Raw genomic sequence first — 25493 nt, 5'->3', positions numbered from 1 at the left:
GAAGGATTTCAAAGGGGCATGGGATAAACACTGTGGGGCGGATTTTAAAAGCCCTGCTCGCGTAAATCCGCCCGGGTGGGGTAGATTTTTAAAAAATGCGTGTTCGCGTATTTTTGTTGGCGCACCAGTCGCAAACAAAAGTACGCTGGATTTTAGTAGATACGCGCGTAGCCGCGCGTATCTGCTAAAATCCAGGATCGGCACGCGCAAGGCTGCCGATTTTGGGCAGCCGGCGCGCGCCGAGCCGCGCAGCCTGCCTCCGTTCCCTCCGAGGCCGCTCTGAAATCAGAGCGGCCTCGGAGGGAACTCTCTTTCACCCTCCCCTCACCTTCCCCTCCCTTCCTCTACCTAACCCACCCCCCTGGCCCTATCTAAACCCCCCCCTACCTTTGTCCAGGGATTTACGCCTCCCGGAGGGAGACGTAAATCCACGCACGCCAGCGGGCCACTGGCGCACCGAGACACGACCCAGGGGCGGTTACGGAGGGCGCGGCCACGCCCCGGGGCCCACCCCCGAAACGCTGCGTCCCGCCCCCAAAACGCCGCGTCGATCGGCCCCGCCCCCGACAAAAAACCCCGGGACTTACACGAGGCCCAGGGCTCTGCGCGCGCCAGCAGGCCTATGGAAAATAGGCGCGCCGGCGCGCAAGGCCCTGCTCGCATAAATCTGCCCGGATTTACGCGAGCAGGGCTTTTAAAATCCGCCCCTGTGGATCCATAAAGACTATGTAAGTGCTCCTTTTACTCCTTGATCATCTGATAGTCAACCAACTCTTTCACAGACTTCCTTCTTTAGATGTATTTAAAATATTTTTATTTTGAGCTTTTGCTTCTAAGGTAAACTATTCTCTTTTTGCATGTCTTATCAATGTTTTGCATATAACTTGCCAGTGCTTGTGCTTCTTCCTATTTTCTTCATTTGGACCTTCTTATCATTTTTGAATGAAATTCTTTTGGCTATAATAGACTATTTCACCTTACCTTTTAACTATGTCAGCAGTCATTTGGCTTTCCTTCAGCCTTTTTTATATGTGGAATATATCTAATCTGGGCAAATTGCTGTCATCTTCAGTATGCTGTGGAAGAGTCCTACCAGTCCCAGGACAGATTCCTAGGGTCCTCCACTAAATGGGTCAGGGGGGCTATTCAAGCATTTTCTAGCCATCTTTGAAAGTGAGGAAGGAATGAATCATATGGGTGTATAGAATAATCCCTTTTAATTCTTTATTGTTAATCTGCTGAAATTTATCACAAAGTATTCTCTTAAGCATACATATTGGCATATATTCTGTTCTTTGGCTGGAACCATTAGATGTTCTGAAGTACAGATCCTGCCACATTTTGGTGATGTTAACCATGAAGTAGCCCAGATTTAATAATAAGGAGACAGAACAGATTTTAAACTAGATTATTGGAAAAAGCTGACGGTCACTCAGCAGCACATGGTTTGGAATAATGTACCTTTGAAGGATACTAACAAAACTGGGAAGTTAGGGCATCCTGATAGAGGAGGTCAGTATTCAAAATAAACATTTAAATGGATAATTTGGAGTTAAATGGATAACTTGAATAACCTGGAGTTAGATGGATATCTTATGAGTCAGATGGATAACTTGTGTTATCCATCTAAATGGCTTTGATTATAGGGATGTGCACAATTTCTTTTTCATGTCATTTTCGTTTCAGGTCGTTATCTGTCAAATTTCATTTTTATAATGGTTTGGGAGGTATTTATTTCAGGTTTCCCTAATTTCGGGCTTAGTATGTACTAATGGGACTTTGGTGCACACTAACTAGATGTTAGTGCACAGCACTAACTAGATGTTAGTGTGCATTAAGTCCCATTAGTGCGCACTACCTAGTTTTCTAATTTCGGAGTTAGTATGCCCTAATAGGACTTAGGGTGCACTAACTGGATGTTAGCATGCACTAACAAAAAATGTTACCAATAAGTTAAAAGTGTCAATTAGGGATCAGTTCATTAGCTAGTGGTATGGTTCTGAATTCCCATTGACTGTCTCCTTCTAAGTCCTGTTAGTGTGCACTAACACAAATACGAAATTTCATGAAATTTCATCAATTTTTGTTTTGGGGTGCTCCCGAAACGCGACGAAATAGACAATTTGCTTGCCATTGTCTATTTCATTGAAAATGAATGCACATCCCAAATATTAACCTTGAGATGTTTAGTTTAGTTTAGTTTAGTTTATTGAATTTTCTTGATCACTTTTCAGAAAATCAGTGTGATAAATGCTAAAGTAGCCAAGATGCCTTTTAAGTAAAGAGCAGACAGAGCAGGAAGATTCCAAATGACCCCTGTCAATTGATAAGCAGATTGTTAATACAAATAAAAAACATACTTTGAAATGTCTGTATACAAAAGCTAGAAGACTAACAAATAAGATGAGATAGTTAGAGTGTTTAACACTGGATGAAAAGGTAGATATAATTGGCATCTCAGAGACCTGGTGGAAGGACAATAACCAATGGGATATTGTGATACCAGTGTATAAATTATATTGCAATTACAGGATGGATCAAATTGGTGGAGGGATGGCACTATATATTATAGAAGGCATAAAGTCAAACAGGATAAATGTTCTGCAGAAAATAAAAAGCACTGTAGAACCTTTATGGATAGAAATTACATGTGAGAAGGGGAATAGAATAGCAGTGGGGGCGATCTATTGTCCATCTGGCCAGAATGACCAGTCAGACAATGAAATGCTAACAGAAATTAGGGAAGCTAACACAGTAATAATGGGTGATTTCAAATACCCCAGTATTGACTGTGTAAATGTTATATCAGGACATTCTAAGAAGGTAAAGTTTCTACATGAAATAAATGACTGCTTCATGGAGCAGCTGATATAAGAATTGACAAGAAGGTGGGCTATTTTAGACTTAATCCTTAGTGGAACACATGATTTGGTGTGAGAGGTAATAGTGCTGGAGCCCCCTGGTAAAAGTGATCATAGTGAGGTCCATATTCAGTAGGACTAGGGGGCATTCCATGAAGTTAGCAAGTAGCACATTTAAGACTAATCGGAGAAAATTCTTTTTCACTCAATGCACAATAAAGCTCTGGAATTTGTTGCCAGAGGATGTGGTTAGTGCAGTTAGTGTAGCTGGGTTCAAAAAAGGTTTGGATAAGTTCTTGGAGGAGAAGTCCATTAATGGCTATTAATCAATTTTACTTAGGGAATATCCACTGCTATTAATTGCATCAGTAGCATGGGATCTTCTTAGTGTTTGGGTAATTGCCATGTTCTTGTGGCCTGGTTTAGCCTCTGTTGGAAACAGGATGCTGGGCTTGATGGACCCTTGGTCTGACCCAGCATTGCAATTTCTTATGTTCTTATGTTCTTATGACGTATAGTGAACATATTTTCCGGTTATTTAGCCAGAGAACTTGTCCTGGATATTCAGTGGGATGAATGTCCCACTGAATACTCCCGATTAAAGTTATATAGCTAACAGTAGCTGGATAATTTTAAAGATAACCAGATACTCTTTTGAATATAGCTAGTTATGTATAAATGTATCTTGATTTGTGCGACCGGATAACCTGCCACTTAACTGGATATCTTCAAAAAATATCCGGTTAAGTGGCAATCCTAGTAAACAAAACAAAACAACTAGACACCCATCCTCTTCTGCCTTCAACCCAAACTCCAAGGCTTGAACCTGCTGCCTCCTCCCCAAAATGACCAAATAACATTTTTAAAAAAATATGGGGACTGCCTACCTCTCACCTCCTCCACACCCCATTACCAAATTCCATCTTTATTTTTTAAAATCCTTTAATCTACGGGCCTTCTCATTCCTCCCCCCACCCCAACCTTTCCTCTACCTGTACCTTAAATACAGTTTCTCTTTAGCCAGGATCGCAGTAGCTTTCTACTGTTATCCAGGTTCATCGTATCTGGTGGCAATAAGGAACTATGTTGGAAATGCAGGTTTCCACCATAGTAATCATAGGAACTATGCTGGAAGCATATGCTTCTAATATTGTTCATTAGCATCACCAGATGTGCCTGGGTTGTGGTGTGAGGCTACCGCAATCCAGGCTAAAGAGAATCCAGGATAAAGGTGAGCTTGTTGATATGATATGGGGTAGCTGGATTTTCAGAATGTGTTTGACAAAGTATCTCATGAGAGACTTGAGGAAATAAAAAAGTTATGAGATAGGAGGCAATGCTCTATTGTGGATTGAGAACTGGTTAAAAGATAGAAAACAGAGAGTAGGGCTAAATAATCAATTTTCTCATTGGAGAAAGGTGAATAGTGAAATGTCCCAGCAATCTGTAATGGGATCACTGCTTTTTAATATATTTATAATTGACCTAGAGATGGAAACAACAAGTCAAGTGATCAAAGTTTCTCATGATACAAAATTTTTCAAACTTATTAAATCTGAAGAGAATTGTGAGAATGGACAAGAGGACCTGGTGAGTCTGCCATCCTAATGGCAAATGAGCATATAATGTAGAACTGTGCAAAGTGATGTATGAGGTCATAGGCATGGAAACAGGATGAGGTGCAGGGGATATGGTCCTCCCCAAATTTCTGCACTCCCTCCAGTGGCCACTGCCACCACTACTGCTACCATTTCCCCGATCCCATTACTTACCTTCCATGTTCTTAAAGATAAGAAGGAACATGATCATGAAGTGTCTTGGGCCGCTTCCTCCTTTTTGACTGCCAGTTTCTGAATGATGTCTTCAAATGCCAACAGCTGAGGAGGAGGAAGTGGCTCAAAGTTCTACAAGACTACAATCCTTCTTCTCTTTCAGATCATGGAGGGTGAGTGAGGGGATTGTGGCAGTGCTGGGAGGTTGGGGGCCTTAGAAAGGAAATAATGTGTCATCCCCACTGCCACCAATTAAGCTTCTCTTCAAGGGAGGGATTGAAGGTGAGTGGTAAGGCATGAAGGTGGTGAGGGAATCTTGGCAGCGTAAGGGAATCATGGGAGGTGGAAGTGAAGAAGGAGAGTCAGGGGGTTAGCTGGGCAGGGAGTGATTTGTGGGAGGTGGAAGTAAAGAGTTGAGTGAGGGAATTATGGTGGGGAAGGAGTGAAAGAGTGAAGGGATTGTTTGGAGGATAGGAGTGAAGGAGGTGAGTGAAGGAATTTTGGAGGTATGAGTGAAAGAGATGAGTGAATGGGAGGAATTGAAAAAGTAAGGATTGTGAGGGTGGGACTGAAGGAGATGAGTGAGGGAGTCAGTAAAGGGGTGAAGGGATTGTGGGTAAGTGGGATGAAGGAGTTTAAGGGGATTATGGGAGATGGGAATAAAGAAGGTGAGTGAGGGTATTTTGGGAAGAGGGTATGAATGAGGGTAAGTGAAGGGATTAAGGGAAAGGAGGTGGGGCAGGGGAGAGAAGAGGGTTGAGGGGAGAGAATGGGGCAGAAGACAAGAGCAAGTAGGGGTTGAGATAGAGGGGGAGAGAATGGGATGAAGGAGAAGAAGGGCTGAAGGAAGAGAGGTGAGTTTGCTGGAGAGAGAAAAGCTAGATGCAATACGAAAGAGGAGGGGGTGAGAAAGAGAGACCTGGTCATCATTTTTGTTGGGGGGGGGGGGGCGGGATTATGTTGGGGCTATAGAGCCTTAATTGTCTCCCTCTGCTCCCTGCCCTTTTCTCATCCATGTCTTCATCTCTTTCACCCATCCACGCCTTCTTCTTTCAGTTTTTTCCTTCAGCCCGTGTTTCTCTCCACTCTTGCTCCCTTCATTCTACCTCAGTATACCTCCTCTCTCTTCAGCCTTCCTTCTCTATCTCTTCCTCTCCCTTCTGCCCCTCTCCTTCTTTTTTCCCCTGCTCCTACCCCTTCATTTTCTCTTTCTTCTCCATCCTGCTACCACTCCTATCTTATCCCTATCCCTACTGACACCCCAAATCCCCACAGAAAAACATTAAAGGCTCGGTAGGCCCAACATAGTACCATATTATATTGGGGCTGCAGAACCTTTGTTGTTTTTCTTGGGAACAGACCTCTCTTCCTGACCCCAGACCTATCCTCTTTCTTTCCTGCCTCTCTCCTCTTTCTATTCAGCATCTCACTTAGATTCCATTCCCCTTCTCCTTCAGCTTCCCACCTCTATCCCTAAGCCTACTTCTTCTTACTCTCTCTCTATTTCCTTCTTCCCGCCTCTTCAGCACCCTACATCTCTCCCATTCCCTCCCTTCTTTTTCCTTCAGTACCTCACATCCCTTCCCCATCTCCACTCCCTCTTGCTCCCGCTCCTTGTTTCATCCCTCTTTCCTTTGGCCTCCTTCCTCTCTTCTCCCTGCTCTCACTCCCCTCCTCTTTCTCTCTTCTCACTACTCCCACTTCTCCTCCTGTTGCTCTCTCTCCTTCCTACCCCCACCACCAACTCTCACAAAAGAAACGACAAAGGCTCAGCAGTCCCAACATAAAACCATATTATGTGGATGCCACTGTGACTTTGTCATTTTTCTTATGGAGGATATGTCACATAACAGCCCTCACTTCCCACAAAAACAATGACTGAAGCCCAGCTTAGCCTAAGAGAAAATGCATGTCTGTTCCTAGTACTCCAGTGTTGCACTGCATGCAGAGCCTGGCTTTTTGAGGTTGCCATTCTAGTTTTGTCTGCATATTTCTGTTTTTAATTTGTGTTTACTTATTTTGTATTGTTGGGGGGCACTTTGCATGTATGACTAAGATGAAGTATTTTGGTAGCATGAAGCTTCTGTGTAGGAACATGTATCTGTCTTGTTTATTGTGTTTCCCCAACAGAAGGTGGATTTGTGTTCTAGGGTCTGATGTAATATTTGCAGTGCTGCCTAATCATAGGTAGAGTGATTGATTTTGGAGTCTTATGAATTAGTGATGTTGTAGTATGGTAGATTTGCTACATATGTGCTGAATTGTATTTCCCCCAGAATTTTGTATTATTTCACAATGTACATGGTAATGGAAGAAATTTTTGTTTCTGTTACTTAGATGACACCAGACATTTTTTGTATGGTGAAGTGTAGGTGAAAATATCCTGCTGTGCCCCCATTGTTAGAAGGGTGTGTGTGTGTGCTGGGGGGGGGGGGGGTAGAGAGACTATGTTCTTCCGGAAATGACGTCCTCTGTGTGACGTGTAGGAAACGACTACAGAGGACGTCATTTCTGGAAGAACATAATCAATAGTTTTTGGAAATTAAGGAGATGAAGTACATTTGCGATTGGAAATATTTGAGATACGGAGTTGTTATTAGAGTATATACATTGGGAGATGGAATTATGAATGGGAATTAATTATAAAATGGATGAGTCATGAAGAGTATCGCAATAGTGAAGAATAATTTGCAGATTATTGGTTATTAGACCCTGAAGAAGCCCTGGTATGAGAGGGTGAAACAGAGATTTCTTTGTTGGACAACATAAGAAGGGAGGACAACGCTGATATTGTTGCCGATGAAACAACTAATCGACTTTAGGACATGATAATTAAGAAGTGTTTGCTACATATATTTATTAGTTTAGGAAATGGAGTATAGTAGTTAAAATTGTTAGATGATAATAGAAAATATTTATAATTGATTGTATATTTTTAATTGGTGTGAATGTATGGAATGGTATGAATGTGATTTGTATAGACAGGGATTTGTATATTACATAAATAAATATTATTATAATATTTAAGATTGTATTTTCTCTGTGAGTGGGTCACAATATGTTTATGTTTAACATAAGGTAAACTCCAAGCTGCTACAGGACATAGCATGGGTCCAGAGTGATTCCTGAGGAAGCAATTTGCCAGACAGCTGCAGCTGTCAGCTGGCCTGAGCAAAAGATGCTGTGACCCATTCCCTCTCTCCATGCCCCCCTCTGTTTCTCAACTCTTCCATGCTCCTCATGTATCTATCTCCCATTTCCTCCCCTTTTGTCTCTGTCCCCTCTGTGTCTCTCTCCTTTCTTTATCCTGTACCTAAGTCTGTCTGTTTCTTCACCTTCTACTCTGTGTCTGCAACTTTCTCGGCTGGCTCACTGCAGCCCCTGTCTCGGGTCCTGGCCCAGTATGCTGTGAGGGTGTGTGGGGGGGGGGGGGACCAAGATGGTCATTGTTACAGAAATCTGTGGAGCCACTGGTTGCTGAGGGCTCTGCGTGCCCCACCTCCGCTCCCTATGTTGTCCAATCACAGCATAAGAAAAGTGGTAGGGAAGGAATACAATGCGGCTCTCTTCTGAGAAGCTTTGACCCTACTTTCCTTTCCCTGTAAGTAGGAGATTGTGGGGGAGAGGAGGAGCTATCTGTAAAACCGGACTTTTAGCATCCGGTCAGTACTTTTGACTGGATGCTGCTCAGAATGTATGAAAACCTAGCTGTTTGGACCAAAACAAAGCAGTTGGCAACCCAACCTAGGCCCAACCAATATTTTTTAAAAATAGGTTTTCAAAACAAAATGAAATTTCAACAAAATGTTATCGGAATTTCTCATTCCATTTTGAAAATGATCCGAAACAAAATAGGAAATTTTGTCTCATTTGCTATTTTTTTTCTCCCAAATACCTATTCCCAATGGCAAATAAAACAGAGAATATCATATTGCCTCTGTATCACTCTATTTTGAGACTGCACCTGGAGAATTGTGTGCAATTCTGGTCAACACATCTCAAAAAACATATAGCAGAATTAGAAAAGGTACAGAGAAGGGCAACCAAAATGATAATGGAGATGGAACTATTTCCCTATAGAGAAATGTGAAAAGATTAGGGCACTTCAGCTTAGAGAAGAAAGGGCTGATGGAAGCTATGATAGAGGTCTATAAAATATCGAGTGGAGAGGAATGCCAAAAGTCCAGCGGGGGTCCGGGAGCGACGGTCAGCCTCTATGACATAGTGAGGGCAAAGGTAGCGCCGGCGCCATTTTGAATACTGGCAATACGGCCCGAGTGCAGGAGGTCGCTCCCGGACCCCCGCTGGACTTTTGGCAAGTCTTGTGGGGGTCAGGAGGCCCCCCCAAGCTGGCCAAAAGTCCCTGGGGGTCCAGCGGGGGTCCGGGATCGATCTCCTGCACTCGGGCCGTATTGCCAATATTCAAATTGGCGCCGGCGCTACCTTTGCCCTGTCACATGGTAAGGGCAAAGGGCCATCGGCGCCATTTTTTTTAGCGCAGCTGATGGCCTGGGAACGGGAGATTGCTGCCCGCGGCCCCCCTGGACCACCAGGTATGTGTAAAAAGTTTTGGGGGGGGGGTCGGGAGAGTGGGGGAGGCTAAGGGGGTAATTTTAAAGGGTCGGGTGGGGTTTTTTTTATCGGCGCGGGCCTCACTAAAAAAAATTAGTGATGTGAATTGGAATCGGAACTGATCCCAATTCACATCTCTAACGATCAGAATTCCCCCCCCCCCCCTCCCAGCCGAACCTGATTGTTAAAACAATCGGGCACACGATTCACATCCCTAATCAGCAGTTCCTTCACTAATAAGAGACAATCGTACTGTAGGGCGAGTTTCCCTTTCACACGTGGATCACAGGCTGTGGCGAGCATGTATGTGTGGTCTTGTGTTAAAGGCCTTAATCTCTCTTCCACCTGCTGCTGCAAAACGTCCAGACACTGCAGCACCTCAACTGTCATTCCCTCTTCCTGTTTAAAGGCCTCCAAATGTTCATCCAGGAGATTAACTATAGGGATGATGTCAGCCAAGGTGGCACTTCTGGAACTCAGCTCCTCTGTGACATCCTTGAAGGGCTGCAGGATTTTTACCAGCTGACTCATGATTAACCAATCATGATGCCCTAGGGGATTCTGCACACCTATGTCCATTGTACCAGAAATTTCATGAACGGGTGTCTGCAGCTCCACTAACCTCTCCAGCATCATAAAGGTGGAATTCCACCGGGTGGCAATGTCTTGAATGAGACGTTTGTGAGGCATCTCCAAATCAGTCTGCTTTTGTCGGAGAACTTGCCCCGCCTTCACACTTCTGTGGAAGTGCGCTGCTATGTTCCTGCACTTCTGTATTAATCTATGCCGGTATTCGTTCTCTTTGTCATTGGAATTCAACTCCAGAGCTGACTGGTCCGTCAGGTGGGTGTGCAGTAAAGCCCACCTCCACCCTGATACTTGTTCAGTAATAGAGCTGCTGGCTGCCCCTGCCTCAGCCAGGTCCCACCAGTGTGCTGTCAGGGAGAGGTAAGAGTGTGCAGCATTCATGGAGGTCCAGATATTGCAGGTGAAATGCACTCTCCCCTCTGCCTTAGCTAGCAGCGCTTGCATGCAACTGCAACACTGCTTGTACAGGCTGGGGATGACCTTTCTGCTAAACGTGGTTCTGAAGGGGACTTTGTAATTTGGAACTACGACCTTCAGAAAATGCTTGAAACCCACATTCTTCACTAACTGCAAGGGCTGGTCATCAAGGGCAATCATTTCCCCAGTGCTCCTGGTTACAACTTTTGAGGCTATCTGCCTCTTACCCCGGGATAGCATTACCACACTCCACCCCATTTCCTCCATGGTGGGTTGTCGCTTCTGCCACACAGCAGCCCCAGCTATCTGGAACAACCTCCCTGCTGAACTCAGGTTGGAACCTTGCCTGCTAACTTTTAAAAAAAAACTCAAAACGTGGTTGTTCCGCCTAGCCTTCCCAGAACCCTGGGATACACATTAGACTTTATCTACTCACGAACAATTATACGAACAATTATACCTCCCCTCATCTGATTCCTGGACAGCATGGATACCAACTCTAACATGTGGACTAATTCTATTCTGAACTATCTCTAGTCCGGAATTTGTTATTTCTCTTTTCTTTACTTAACTTTATCTCTTTTCTTCCAGCTACCTAAGCTTCCAAGTTCACGGTCCTCGTTTAATGTAACTTTGTCTCTTCCTTTACCTAATTATTTTTATCCCTGTTCGATGTAAACCGTCCTGATATGGTATTTAACCATGAAGGTCGGTATAGAAAAATGTTAAATAAAATAAATAAATAAATATGTCAGGGGGTTGCTGGCCTGCCACCTGACTGCTAGAAGGGGATGAGGGCGTGGGCTGACTCTGCTGCTTTTGAACCACTTTATGCTGCTTGGAAGGGGGCCCCTGACTGGTACTGCTACCATCCCCAGATGGCAGTAATCTTGTTTGGTGTTGCCTCTTCATATGATGCGTCATGCCAAAATTAGATAGATGTCCCGTTTGCTTGCCTCTGCTAATATCCCTGGCACAGTAATTATACCGAGCAAAACGCGGGTCATCTGCCACTTTAAAGTGGCTCCATATCGTAGATGTCTTTCGTGATCCTCCCTTCTCTAAAGCCTTGGGGGTGGATGTTGGCACTGGAGCTGAGGTAGTGGGTGCACCCTGAGAAGCAATGCGAGGGGCCTCAGTCACCCTCTGTGCCTGCGTTGACTTCTCTTCCTCCCCCGCTGCACTGAAGTGGAGGCTAAGGCAGAACTAACTGATCCTCCCAAAGATTCGTCACCTATTACTTCTTCCATTTCAGATGAGAATCCTACACAAGATGATTCTTCATCTGAATCAGAAGCAAACAGTGGCTGTGCCACATTGTCAATGCTAAGTGTTAGTCAAGACTTCTGTCCCCCTGCTGCTTTTGGATGTCGACATTTTGTCTGGCATGACTCAGCCTCCCCTTCCCTCACCTCCAAAACTACAGGGCCAGAAACAGGTGGTGGCGATGGCAATGCATCATGGTCAGATTTCATTTTTTTCAGGATGGAACTGCCTGCCCTACAAAGAGTTTAGATTGCGACAGGTACCTTTTTAACTTTAATGGGGGAGTGGCACTAGTGTCTTTTGAAGTGCCTCTTCTGCCAGTCCCAATCACTTGACTACATCTAGCTTTCCCTGACATTATGGATTTAATGTCACTGCCTAGTGCCTACCCACTGTCCACTGTCACGGTGCCTTGATGTGCAATAATGTGACGCGTGTGGTGTGCACACACTCGCAGCTTACTTGTAAGCACAAAAGAAGCAGACTGGGCACTTGACTGCACAGACCATCCCAATAATAAATTTCCGTCTGTTAAACTACCCACTGCCCACTGTCACAGTGCCTTGCTAAGAACTAATGTAACGTGTGTGGTGTGCACACACATGCAGCTTGCTTGTAAGCACAAAAGAGGCAGACTGGGCACTTGACTGCACAGACCGTCCCAATAATAAATTCAGTCTGTTAAACTACCCACTGCCTACTGAAGCCCAGTGCACAGAGAGACTGAGTGACTTGAATTAAACAAAAAAAAAATTAAAAAAAAAATAAAATTAAAAAAGCTGGAATTGTTGGCACACCAGGAAAATGGATGAAAATATATCTCTCCCAGCCACAACACCCAAATGGTGTTTGCTTGCACACTAGCCCACAGGGTGAATACATAAAAATGGCACTGCTAGCAGCTTCTCTCCCTGGCACAGCATCTCAGATCACCTAAATAATAAACTGCTTCAAAAAAACACAAACAGAGTTAGCTGGCACAGACACTGCAGCCAAATTAAGAATAAAAATCTGTTTTCCTCTTTCCTAACTAGCCAAAATTGCTCTCAGTGCAGCCTCCTTCCACAAAGCCCACCTCTCCACACCACCCCTGCAAAGAAAGTGCGTGGCACACCTCATGCTGATGTATATATAGTGCTGGCTGATCAGTAAAATCCTCACAGAGCACTGAATGACAGCACGATTGGCTGCATTCAGTGCATTTCTCAAAATGTCAGTGCTGATATGCTGCATTCCGGTATCCCTGCCAACCTGTCCTACCCTTTCTACTTATAGCTAATGCTTCAGTCTTGGAATACTTTAGTTTTAACATTTTGATTTTTCCAAACCTTTATTTTGGATTTCTCATAGCCTCATCTCTTGCCACCGTCAAGTGTACATAAAGCTGGATGTTGTCTGCATATATACACATTTCTGGATCACACTACACAAGAGCCTAACATAAATATTAAAAAACATTAGTGAAATTACATATCCTTGTGAAACTCCACTTTCTATTGGCCATGCTTGTGATGCACTGTACCCCATTACAACACATTGTTTTACAGTAAAAATAATCCACAGTCCTTCTTTGCTTCAGTGGACATCCATCGAACAAACCACAGTCAATTTCTAAAATGTAACAATAATTTCAATACGTTATAGCCTGTTGCTTTTTGTTAGTTCTTTCACGTGTTTCTTGTAAAGCCCATTGCTGCATTATGTTTTATTGTAAACCGAGGTGATGTCCAAATGTGCCGCGGTATATAAAAACTCTTAAATAAATAAATAAATAAATAAATAAATAAATATCCTCAATTTAAAAAACCCCAGAAAAACAATTTGGAAAATAATTCTGTGATGATTTGTACTTTTAATTCACATTTGCATAAACTGCTTAATTAAGCATTTAACCTTGAAGTTTATCATTTTCTTCAAGTTACAAAGTATATTAGGAAATTATTGCTAATTTAGTGTGAATAATAATGGCATACAATATTAAGCTCTGCAATAATTTTGGGTGCATTCTTGCTTCATTGATTTTTAGAATACCTCTACCACTACTCTCTTCTTTCTCTCTACTCCCCTCCTTGTGCGCCCGCTCATTAGAGAAGTCATTCCTAACTGTATCCTTCTCTACCACCAATTCCCAACTCCGTGCTTTCCCCCTGGCTGCACTGTGTGCTTGGAATAGTCTTCCTGAGTTGGTGCGTCATGCTCCCTTCTCTCGCCAAGTTTAAATCCCATCTAAAAACCCTTACCTTTTCGCCATCCGCATCGTCGTCGCAGAGTCGGCCCCGGTGATGCCCCGACTCTTCTTCTTCCGGAGCCGACTCTGCCCCGATGTAGGTAGCGCAGGTGCGCTACATTCGCAAGCTATCGCAGGCTTGGGCTGTTAGCGCAAGCCTGCGATAGCCTTGGAAAATAAGGCCCTTAGATGTATATATTATGAGTTAGCAAGTAGCACATTTAAGACTAATAGGAGAAAATTCTTTTTCACTCAACGCACAATAAAGCTCTGGAATTTGTTGCCAGAGGATGTGGTTAGTGCAGTTAGTGTAGCTGGGTTCAAAAAAGGTTTGGACAAGTTCTTGGAGGAGAAGTCCATTAACTGCTATTAATAAAGTTTACTTATGGAATAGCCACTGTTATTAATTGCATCAGTAGCATGGGATCTTCTTAGTGTTTAGGTAATGCCAGGTTCTTGTGGCCTGGTTTGGCCTCTGTTGGAAACAGGATGCTGGGCTTGATGGACCCTTGGTCTGATCCAGCATGGCAATTTCTTATGGCTCGTTTTGAATATTACCCTTTTTGTTGTTCAAAATCCTACTGAAATATTCTTGTCTTTCATATATTTTTGTGCCAATTTTTCTCCCTAAATTCCTATAACCATATTTAATTGTTGTCTTGTGTCTGTGTAGGTTTATTCAGGCCAGAAGTCGAAGACAAGAATCAATCCTCACGCAATAAGATAACACATCAGAAAGAAGACAAGGCAAGATCTCCATGGGAAAACATTCTTATGACCAAATCGCTGCATCAATGAGCTTATGATCAGGATATTAAAAAGGAAATCCTGAACTATTCAAGATCTTAAAAATTCAAAATTAGTATGATCAGACATTTCAAAAGAAACATTACGGGACTTAATAGGGACATTATTAGACATAATCCTTTCTCCTCATCACTCCCTTCCTTCTTTATGCCTACCATTATGATATAATCTGTGAATCATTTATGTATTCAGGCAACATCACCATTTGCCCTTAACTGCTCATTTTTTTTTTTTTATTTGAGACAGGGGGTATAGCTCCCAAAGCCAGTGAAGGAAGGGGTAATTTTGTAACATCACACATAAATTAGCCAGAAAACATGCACACAAGTTATACCAATTTTCAAAGAGGACGTAACACACATACTTCCACTTTGAAAATTATTCCACCAAATCTACCTGAACACACTTATACTTGCAGAAGTGTGGACAAAATGATTTGGGAAAATTTCTGTGCATACCTTTTAAAATGTAAAAGTATGCGTGTAAGTCCTTCCCCAACTCTGTCTTCAGGAATGCCAATGCTCATTCATATATGTGTACGCTTACCTGTATATCGGAGAGGCAATTTTGGAAATGTCAGTTTCTATGTATAAATCGTTGTTGTACCCACAAAAGTCACTTTGAAAATTACCCTCAAAATGTATTACATTAGTTTAATAAAAAGTTATCATTTTGATTTTTTGTTGATGCTTATTTTTGCATACCCAAGTGGAAAAAAGCACTGTAAAATGATTCTGTGCAACTGAAATTTTTTATTTCTTAATTTCTTGATGCTGTTTTCATTAGTTTTTAAACTGAAAACAACTGTTTTTAGAATGTAGACAGTAGGTAAATTGGCAGTCAAATACATACAAGGGCTCAGGGAGTTCATCAATTTGCAGATAAAAGCTGCTGACTGGAGCTGAGCTTTAAATTGCATATTTCCATCAGATACTTGTTTTTAAGGTTGAAGAATCTCTGGCATTTTTTCAAGTTTATTCTGTAGGGAAAATCTTGATAAAATATCTGTTATGAAAGTCTTTGCAGAAAAGTTGAACTTTCCTTTAAATTATCATGGATCCTCTTTGCTTTTTAAAGAATTATAGACTAGGTAAAGAAATTATTCTGGGGTCAGTTCACCCATTTTGTAGTCAGAAAGGAGGATGAAGTGAATAGCTATTTGGAAAGAACAGTGAACAAAGATATTTGCTATTTAAAGCTGGCACAGGGGCTGTATGGGAATTTGAATGTGGGTAAATAGGGCAAAAACTAGTATTTACAGAAGCATTGTCAGTGCAATCAGCTCCTGAGCTTCAAAATGCATTAGCTGCTTCATTCTTTATGCATGAGCCTGGTTATCTTTTTTCGTATAAGCAAAGTGGCCTTGGTGAAATTGCTCTGCTAAAGAAAATGGTGGGGACACTATAATGAACATGCTAGGGCCCATAAAGTCAGTCTGATCAGAGGCTTAAAATCAAACTTCCATCATGTAGAAACCATGCTACAGTGCTCCAGAACCTAGAAGGTCTGCTAGCCTGCAGTCCTCCCCAGTGATACCGGATAAGGCTGTTTTTTTGTCACCCTAACTGTTCCTGGGTTCCTGTCTCCCTTTCTTTCTTTCCTCCTTTTTTTGCTTAGTCTTTCCCCCTCCTTCTACCTCTTTTCCTCTTTCCCTCTTTCCCTTGTTTTCTTTTCTTTTTCACTCTCTTTTCCTTCTTTCTCTCATTTCTTCCTCCCTTTGCCTCTGCTGCCTCAAATGGCAGCACGTTTCAGGCAAAGGCAGCATCCAGCATTAGTACTGGAAGTCAGCATGGAGCCTGTGAGCCAGCCTGCACTCACAGGCCCTGCAATGACACTGTCCTTACACAAGTTTCTGTTCTAACAGGAAGCTCTGCCACAAGTTGGGATCAAGGTCACTGCATGGCCCTGGCAGCTTACCCTAGCCCATGGGCACCGTGCTGACTTTTATTAATAATGCTGCTGCCGCTTGCAGAGCACCTGGGACCTGCGATGAAAGGAGGAAAAAAAACTGAGTGTGCCCGGGCCAGTGGACTTGGCTCCTGTTCCTCTCTTCTCCCTCTATCATGAGCCTGTCCTCTCTTTGCACCAGATAACACAAAGGAATTGCTGCCACTGACCTGCCCAGGGGATATTTGGAGGACAGGCTGTTTGAGGGGAAGGATGAGAGATGGGAATGGTTTGAGGGTTTGATAAGAATTGACTGTGAAGGGTGAGAAAGGGGAATGACAGAAGATCAACTGGGGATGTAAGAGCAGCTGGGGGTAATTTGAGAGAAGAGTTGGAGGGTAAGAGATGAGGCTGGGAATGAAAGGGTTAAGGGGATGAGAGTGAGGAGGGCATGGGGGTGAAAGAAAAAGTATGATAGAGGATCAATTGTGGTTTATAAGAAGGAGAAGTGAGAGGAGATCAGCTGAGGGATGCAAAAATGGCTGGGGGGAGGGAGAACGAGGGAATGGACTAAGGAGGTGAGTGGAGTTGACGTTGAGAGAGCAGGTCCACTGGGGGGAGAGATGGTTAAGGCTGGGGGATTCTTTGGAGGGGAAGAGGTCTTCTGAAGGGGATGGAGGTTGAAAGAGGGGATGAGCTGGAGCGTGGGGAGGGTGAGGAGTGATTGTTGAAGTGGGACCCTTGCTAATTTGTTTTGGCCTCTGGGATCATGTGAATTTTCAGGTGCCAAAATGGGGTCATACCGACTAAAAGATTGGGAACCCTGCCCTAGGTTAGGGCTAGAAGTCAACTTACTCATGTAATCTCTACTTATGTGATGGTTTTAAAGTGTTTATAGTGATTTTAACATGTTGATGAAAACACATATGGTCACAGACACTCAGAATTGCTCATAGTGGTTGATAGCCCCTAGGCATTAATGCCTGCTGTTGTATCCTATTTGGAAGCTCAGTGGTGGCCTGATCATAACATATAGATTACAATAGGCTTATTATACTATATCTGCTATTGCTCTGATTTTTCAGTTCTACCTAAAGGAAACATTTTACCCATTATTGCTCTTCAGTGAAGGCATATAAGAATTAATCCACGGGGAGATCATTAAGGAGTCTTTGACATGCTTTGTAAACTCCTACAGGGTTTAATTTAGCTTGTGCTACTATTTAGCTGCTTTTTAAGATGCTGAAGTGCACTAAAGCTCCTCTCAGTTTGAGCTAAAATGACAGGTGGCATCTACAAGAAGATAATCTAATTTCACTGAACAATCCATTGCTCCCTTGATTGGAAAAGACTTGCACATTACTGACTGCCAAGCTGCACAGTTTGTGCATACTAACATTTCCCAGCTGGAATTTCTCTTAAGTTAATGTATTAGTTAGGTTTGTTATACTGATAAAAATAAACCTTCATCCATGTGCATGACTTACATAGAATTTGCTTCTCTGCAGTATTCCTTTATAATACATCAACAGTTAGTTTCATTGTTACTCATTTTTTTTAGCTCTTCTTTATTTTATTGAATTAAATAATACATATAGAGGGTAATTTTCTAATAGCCCATACAGGGCTGAAATCCACATGTAGAAATTACATGTGGACTTCACGCCTAATTTTCAAGTGGTAATTTCCAGAATTACAAGGGGGTTGCATATGTAAAATTAGCATATACACACATAAAGGTGGATTTTAAAAGCTTGGCATGCGACAAAAATCACGAGATGCATGCACATGTAGGGGGCACCCGCCATAGTTTAAAAGCCACCCGGATGCATGTGCACCTTCCATGGCACACGTCTCACTCGGATTAAAAAAGGGGTGTGGTATGGGCGGGGTGTAGATAGGTCAGGGCGTGGCCAAGGAAGGTCCATATAAATACTTATGCATCCAGGCACGTGCCCAGGTCCTGTGCCAAGAAACTTTACTTCTTCTATTGACAAAGTGTAAGTCTAAATAAAATAAAAGGCATCGCAGAAGGGTTTTAGGGGTCTGGGTTAACTGAGGGGAGTGCAGGCTATTAAATCAGGGGGCTCTTGAGGACCTTAACTCTACACTGGGTGAACTGGTGGATGAACTGGTGAAACTATTCATGGCGTGGACGCTCACCGGTTTTAAAATTCTCTTACTTACATGGTTGAAACCCGATTTACATGTCTAGGCAAGCACAAGCTTAAATTTGGGTGCACTTGTACATGGACCCAAGCTATTTTATAACATGTGCACGTATGTGTGCACATGTTATAAAATCCCCGTGTTCCTGGGAACGAGCTGACATGCAAGCGCATATGTGTGCCTGTGCTCCCATTTGAAAATTAGCATTATAAGTAGCTTTTTTGCATTTATATGCTATTTAATAAACCTCAAGAGCATGTACATATTTGCAGTGTTATGTATAAAATGAACAAAGAAAAATGAGCAGTTTAGGGGCATTTTGGAGCTGGGGGTTGAAGAATGCATACAAGTTGCTAATTTGTAAGCAGTATGTACCAGAGATATGCATTGGTTTGAAATGAAATAGGAAATGTCAACATTTCCTATTTCATTTCATAATATTTTCAAAATGAAATAGAGATAAAATAAATGAAATGTCAATGGTTTACATCCATTTTGTTTTGAAAATATAAAAATATAAAAAAAGAAAAGTGGGCGCGGAATCCAAGATGGCCGCCTAAAGCTGAGCTCCGGGAGACTTCGTCCTATATTGAAGGGAATTTTGCGTTTATATTTACCCCCCTTCATCCCTGATTTACTTGCCTCTCCCCTAATGATGTCCACCACAAAATCAGGCAAAATAGAAGCGGCGTTCGCGGCCGGAGCGGGTACAAAACGCTCTAAGTCTGATCCACTCTCGCCGGACAAGGCCGTCTCTGCAAAGCAAATGGCGTCTGCAGACCTTGTCTTAGCGGAACTAAAAACTCTAAAAGTAATGCTGCAAACTAATACTGATAATACCCTTGCGATCCGGGCGGACTTGCAAAACCTTACTAATAGGTTCGATCAACTCTCACACCGATTAGATGACGCTGAAAATCAAGTGTCCTCCCTACTTATAACTGCGACATCCATACCTAAAATGGAGAAGGATTTGGATATTCTACGTCGCGACTTTGAGGACCTCTCCAATCGCAACCGGAGGAACAACGTCCGTATTTTGGGTATCCCCGAAGGCATGGAAGGTACAGATATTTTCGCTTTCCTTTCTCATCTGATTCCGGAGGTTTTGCAACTTACCTTCACTCCTCCATTGGAATTTGAACGGGCGCATCGAGTGCCATCACGCCCTCTCAAGTCTCCGGCCCTCCCTCGACCCATTATTTTCAAACTTTTACGATACCCACAGGTCCTTCAGATCTTCTCAGCGGCCAAATCCAAGTCCCCTCTTCAATTGCAGGGTTCGCATATATTGTTTGTGCCGGATTTGGCGAAAACAACCGCTGCTAAGCGCAAAGCTTTCTTGGCGATGAGGCCTCGTCTTCATGCTCTCGGGGCCAAATTTGGGCTTCTATACCCTGCCATGATGCGAGTTACCCACCAGAACAATACGCAACTTTTCATGCACCAGATGATTTGGGCGCATATCTGCAATCTCTGGAGGGCTCACAAGAAATGGTTACTTGAATATATTTTGGGTTAACCGTTGGTTTTTTCAATTATTCTTCTGCAAATTCCCGTGAAAGTTACTTCGCTTACTCACTCCCGTAAGCTCTGGGCGGCTCCTGGCCCCCTTGAGGCCCCATTCTTATTATGGGCGACAGTCACTTATTGTTAGTGTCTGTCTGGTGTTCTTGTTTTTTACCTTTTGAAAATATGATGATCACTAGTTTCTGGACACTGGACTCTTCCCCTCTCTCTTTTTTGATTTTTATTTTTTTGTCCTCACTTCCTGCGCCTCCTTGGATTTCAACATGCTGTCAGCTTTCACGATGTAAGTTCAGCTATACATGTCTGCTTGCTACTCTTCAACCTATTCGATGGCATCCACCGTAAACTTCATTACGATAGTGTCGCTAAATGTCAATGGATTTAATCATCCTATCAAGCGTAAGAAGATCTTGACTTATTTACAAACCTTGAATACTGACATCGCCCTATTACAGGAAACTCATCTGTCAGCCACTGAATCTCTCAAACTCAAACAACAATGGGTTGGGCAGGTTTTTTTCTCCCCGGCTTATAAGAAGAAACGTGGTACTGCTATTCTGGTTCATAAGCGCTTGGATATCTCGGTTTTACACCAGGAGCTGGACGTGGAAGGAAGATGGAATATCCTACAATTTATGTTACAAAATGGATCCTACACTATCCTCAATCTCTATGCGCCAAATGCAGATGACCCTGTTTTTTTTCAAGATGTTTTTGCGAGACTTTTGTCTTTGGAGCAGTTCCCATTACTCCTTGGAGGTGACTTCAACCAGCCACTGGACCCTTTTCTAGATAAAAAAACTGAGGTCCGTTATACGAAATCAAAGGCAACTATAGCTCTGAACTGTCTCATTTCGCAACTCGGTCTTCTTGACCCGTGGCGAATTGCTCACCCTACAGATAAAGACTTTACGTTCTACTCTGCCCCGCACTCGTCTTACTCTAGACTGGATTTTTTTCTCACCTCCAGTTCCCTCTTACCACATATTAGCAATCCTACAATATGTTCCATCCTAGTTTCGGACCATGCTGCGGTTACTCTTCAACTCCACCTCGTATCTCCCATGCGCATGGATAGACAATGGAGATTCAATGCCTCTCTTCTGTCGGACTCCGAATTTCACACTTTCATCACTGACAAGTCCTCTCAATACTTTGAGACTAACTCCACCTCTGCTCCCTCACCTGCCATTCTTTGGGAAGCCTACAAAGCTACTATCCGGGGAGACATCATTAGCTACTCCTCTTACAAAAAACGTTTACAGAGACAGACGCTCCAACAATTACAGACTACCACCGAGCAATTGGAGCGCCTGCACTCACAATCTCCCTCTGCTCACACTTTACAACAGCTATTGAAGGCTAGATATGAGTATAATAAGCATCTTAGCTCGCAGGTACATCTTCACCTTTTCCACTCCAAGACACAGTATTATGCGGAAAATAACAAATGCGGTAGATTGCTGGCCTCCTATCTTAAAAAGAAATCTGAACGATCACGAGTGGCCAAGATCATTACCTCCACTGGGAACGCCGTCACAACGGATAAGGAAATACTACAGTCTTTTCGTGACTACTATGCACAGCTCTACCAATCAGAAGTGAATCCACCTCCAGGAGCCTTTGAATCTTTTTTTGCTGCCTTAAACCATCCACATCTCACTGACGCACAACGCCAACTCTTAGATGCACCGATCAAAGTTGAAGAGATATCAGCAGCCATCATGTCTCTACCTTTAAGTAAAGCCCCTGGCCCGGATGGCTTCAGTACTGACTTTTATCATACTTTTAAGAAAGTTTTATCTCCGCACCTCTTAACTTTATACTCGTCCTTCTCCTCTGCAACTGCTGTTTCTTCAACATTTACTGATGCTAGAGTGGTGGTTATCCCAAAGCCAGGTCGAGATCCTTCTTCCCCAGCCAATTATAGACCCATTTCACTTTTAAATGTAGACTATAAAATTTTCACTAAAATCCTAGCTACCCGCCTCTCCACGGTACTTGGCTCTCTTATTCATGTAGACCAAACAGGTTTTCTCAAAGGTCGACTCATAGCTAATAACACTCGAATGCTACTCCATATCCAGGAATCCCTATATACCACGCTTGAGCCAGCCATTGCAGTTTCACTTGACGCTGAAAAGGCATTCGATCGTATTGAATGGCCTTTCCTTATGGAAACTATGTCCAGATTTGGCTTTGGCAGTGTCTTCACTAAGTGGATTCGCTTAATTTATCATTCCCCTCTCGCCTCCCTCTTTGTTAACAATCAGGTCTCCCCATCATTTTCACTCCACAGAGGAACCCGTCAAGGCTGCCCCATCTCTCCCCTTTTATTTGACCTGGCTTTGGAACCACTACTCATCGCTATTCGACAGTCTTCTGTTATTTCTGGTGTTACTATTGGGGAAAAGGAATATAAGCTTTCTGCGTATGCGGATGATGTGTTACTCTTTCTGACCCACCCTGAGACATCCTTGCCTCAACTATTCTCACTTATTGATTCTTACTCGGTGCTGTCTGGTTACAAAGTGAACTGGAGCAAAACAGAATTTTTGCCATTGAACACTCTTTCCCGCACGCTGGACTTCTCCTCCTTCCCCATACAGAAGGCGAAGTCCGGCTTGAAATATTTGGGCATCCGCTTTTTCTCCGATCCCCAGGAAACTCTTTGTACCTGTGAACACTCCACCTTGCAGCATCTCAAGGATGTAACTCTCCGCTGGTCTCCTCTTCATCTATCCTGGTGGGGTCGCTTAGACACCATCAAAATGACCCTGGCCCCGCAGATTACTTACAAATTGGCCATGCTCCCTATTTTCTTTTCCACTGATTTTTATAAACAACTCGACCGAATTTTGCTCCAGTTCCTTTGGCAGAATAAAGCACCTAGGATTGCACTAAGAAAATTAAAAGCACCAAAAGATGGAGGAGGGGTTAATTTTCCAGACTTCCGCCGATATCACTTGGCCTTCATTTTGCAACAAAGTTCACATCTATTCACCTCTGAAGTTCCACAATTGGATTCGCCTAGTTGGTTAACAATTGAGCGTTCAATTATCTGCCCAACTCCTTCCCTTGCATTCCCTGGGATGCTTTTTTCTTCCCATCGTTCACATAACAGAATTTTGCTCTCTCTACATCAAGCCTTAAAAGAATTCGACCAGTTATGTCCTAAAGATAAACCCACTTGGCTAAATTCCTCATTACTTCCCATTTGGAACACACATCGTATTCATGTTGCTGGGCGCCCCGTAAACTGGCCCGTCTGGTACAATAATGGCATATGGTACCTCTCCTCTATTGTCTCCCATGGTAGAATGCTTTCATTTTCTTCCTTGCAAACACTATTCCATCTTCCTTCTAGTCAATTCTATGCCTGGCTACAACTTCGGGATGCCCTCAAGGATCTTGACTTACATACCATGCACCTAGACCACCTGCCTTACTTGCTTTCATTCTTTGCAGACGTAGGCACCCACCGACATCTTGCTTCTAAACTATATAAATTGCTCTGCACTTTCACCATCCCCAATCCCATCCTAGCTCTTCAGAATACATGGTCCGCAGAGTTAGCTATTCAACCTTCCACTGCAGAATGGAAACATGTCTGGTCCACTTCCATACGCATCTCTTTGTCCACTAGTCTCTCCCAGACGGCCTTCTTTATCATACACAGAGCCCTCTGGACTCCTTGGAAACTTCACAGGGCGTCACTACTCCCCTCCCATCGATGTTGGTCATGCCAAAATGTGAAAGCCTCTTTAGAACATATGTTGTTCACCTGCCCGTTTGTTTTCAATTTCTGGAGACAAGTCTGGGATAGAATTTCATCCATCATTTCAGTACCTAATGCGATCACCTATGACTTAGTAATCCTCAGAGGAGCCCATCCTGCTCTTGCCCTCTCACTTCCGCATCAAAAACTCCTTGATTTCCTCCTTCTTGTTGGATTACACACTATCACATCCAACTGGAAACGCAGCGACTTCCTCTCGGAAGCCTTGTGGTGGAACACTGTCTGCTTATACAGCAAATATGAGAGGGCCATGGCTATAAAATTTAATCGCTTAGCAACATGGGACCGAATGTGGAAACCCATTGACAATTACACCCCCTAACATGCTCTTACCTTATCACACCTGCTTACATTGCTCACAAGCTGTCACTGTTGACATTTAAGGATGGCCGCACTTCTTTTCTTTCTCTCTATTTCCTTCTTCATACTCTTTATTCTTTCTCTTTTTTTTCCTTCTTGCTTCCCCTGTCCCCTATAGGTCCTAGTGTCCTGTATTCCTTTATGGTTATACGCTTTGCGAGTTATGTGCATTACATTTTAGTTGTTATGTTATTTTCTTTTTTATTTTTTGTTCTTATGAGACGTGCTGTATTTGATAACCTTTGCTGTTATGAGATTCTATGTTTGTAAGCACTGTCTATAACTCTTTAATAAAAATATTTCACCAGAAAAAAAAAGAAAAGTGGTAAACCTGCACCCACCCCCATGTACATTTTCCACTTCCTCGAAAAAATGCCAGAAGAAGAGCTGACCAAACTGGAGTCTTTTAAAATGGGTGATCTTGGGGCAAGAGGTGAGTGGGCATCCCTCTTGCCCCTCTGGATAGGACCACTCTGGCTCCTATTTACGATTTCCATGGGGTAATTAAATAAATAAACCCCATGCTACTAATGCTGGCAACAAGGAGTGGCTATTCTCTATTGATTAATAGACAATGTTAGACTTCTCCAGGAGGAACTTATCCAACCCTTTCTTAAACCCAGCTACACTAGTTGCCTTAACACATCCTCTGGCAATGAATTCCAGAGCTTAATTATATGTTGGGTGAAAAATAATTTTCTCCAATTTGTTTTAAATGTGCTACTTTCTAACTTCATGGAGTGCCCCCTAGTCTGAAAGGGTAAATAACCATTTGACATTTAACTGTTCAAGTTCTTTCATGATTTTGTAGACTCTATTATATCCTCCCTCAATTATCTCTTCTCCAAACTAAAGAGCCCTAACCTCTTTAGCATTTCCTCATAGGGGAGCTGTTCCATGCCCTTTATCATTTTGGTCACCCCCTTCTCTGTTCTTTCTCCAGTACAACTATAGCTATCTTTTTTTGAGATGTGTTGACCAAATTTACACACAGTATTTTATTCAAGGTGTGGTTCCACCATGGTAGTGATACCGAGGCAGTAAGACATCCTCCGTTTTATTTGCCATTCCCATCCTAATAATTCTTAAAATTCTATTTGATTTTTTGACTACCGCAGCACACTGAGCTGATGATTTCAATGTGCTCAAATAAATAATTTCAGGCATGGATTGCCTGCTTACTTTATAAAATACATGCCTCTAAATTTAATTCTGGATTTCTATGTGAATCATTACAA

This window comes from Rhinatrema bivittatum, chromosome 1 (genome assembly GCF_901001135.1).
Source record: "Rhinatrema bivittatum chromosome 1, aRhiBiv1.1, whole genome shotgun sequence".
Lineage (NCBI taxonomy): Eukaryota > Metazoa > Chordata > Amphibia > Gymnophiona > Rhinatrematidae > Rhinatrema > Rhinatrema bivittatum.
Note: the sequence above shows the minus strand (reverse complement) of the source record.